The following is a 1,648-nucleotide window of genomic DNA, read 5'->3' on the forward strand; positions in this document are numbered from 1 at the left end:
TGTATGATAGGGTATTATGGTTATCACAAGAGTCCACAATTAAGGTTGCATAGTAGAATGTACTTGGGGTGGTGGGAGGGGTGTGGGGGGATTGTGTACCAGGGAAGGAGTGTTTCTTTTACTTTTGAAAGAGAGAAGTTGACTGGGGGCGGGGGAGCAGGGGAGGGCTGGGCAGGGAGAGAAGTGCAGCAATGAATGAATGGAAATCCAAAATCTCTGTAAATGCTCATTAAAATTATTAAAAAAAGCAAAAAAAAAAAAGAATATACATTGCTAGTCATATGGAATTAAGCTTATCAAGTTAAAAGATATAGAATCTTTATGAGGGAGGACTAGGCAAATAAGAGATGGCGAGAGAAGAATATTAGAACGCCCTTGTTGATTGCCTTTGAGTTGAACACGACTCACAGTGACCCTATGAACAAAAGGCCTGAAGCCCCTCTACAACTATCGACATTTATCAAAGTTTATAGAGTTTCTGGGGACATGTTATTTAGGAAGTGGATGCCACTCCTGCTTCCAAACCTGTCATAGTATGTTATGTGCCATTTAGTCTCCTGCGATGTACAGCAACCCTATGTACAGAAGCTCTGAACCCTTCCCTGTCCTGAGCCAGTCTCACTAATTCTGACACACCAACTCCAATTACCTGAGCCATATCAGGCCCAGAGACTAAATGTCAATAAAAAAAAAACAACTATACCGAGTCCAGAAAATGAATATGCTACTCATAAATGTAAAAAAAAACAAGTCTAAAAGTCCAGTATGTTAATTTTGAAACCCTTTGATTCTGAGAGGGACTCCTCAGGACAGCAGGTGTTTATCTGATGAAACATCTCAATTCTGATCGGTAAAGCCCCTGCTTTGAGAGACCTGCACTTTGGTTACTTCTTGCATGAAATAATGGCCTAAAATTTTAACTTTTGGATGCAAAGAAACCCAGAGGCAGCAAAGGAGAAGAGATCACCAGGCTTGACGTCTCTCTACAGCACCCCCTGCTGGATTTCACGACAAACAGTCCCTGTCATTAGTGTTCTGCTTGTTTGAATGAATACTGGCTGTAATTAGCCGCTGAGCCTGATTGTTAGTATACTAATGTTTGATTTATTGTTAAGATTTGAATCTCCTTTAATGCCTTACTTTTTGGATTGATTTTATGTGGAATTATAAAAGGGCTTCAGACCTCGCAGCTCCTGTCTGCCAATAAAGTGTGGGATTTGCATTCTCTGCCTCATAAGCTTGTGCAATACCAGCTAACGTGTTTGGTTTTGTTTTTTTTTGGATGAAGAGCTCAGCCAGACTTCTTACGCTCACAATGATGAGTGACTGCCACTTGCAGAGTATCTTCATCCCCCAGAAGGAAAGCGAGCTGCATTTGAAGTTTCTCCGCATTGTCCCTGGCAACCCCTCATCTCCTGTCTCCACAAGTCATCTTTTCTGGGTGTTTTGTAGAAATGAAATCACGCAGTTCTATTCTCTGCCTGACTCTTGTGGAAGGCAGAGGTCAGGGCAAGGTTCAGGTTGGCTGTTCATACGGTCACTAGGAGTCGTACTTGACTTCATAGCATATATCACCACCACCACCACAACCACCACCCTGTCACTCAGCCTTTCTCTTCTCTCCTCTCCTCTCCTCTCCTCTCCTCCC

This window comes from Elephantulus edwardii, unplaced genomic scaffold, assembly GCF_000299155.1.
Source record: "Elephantulus edwardii isolate Elephantulus edwardi_28Jun2011 unplaced genomic scaffold, EleEdw1.0 scaffold00296, whole genome shotgun sequence".
Classification (NCBI taxonomy): Eukaryota; Metazoa; Chordata; class Mammalia; order Macroscelidea; family Macroscelididae; genus Elephantulus; species Elephantulus edwardii.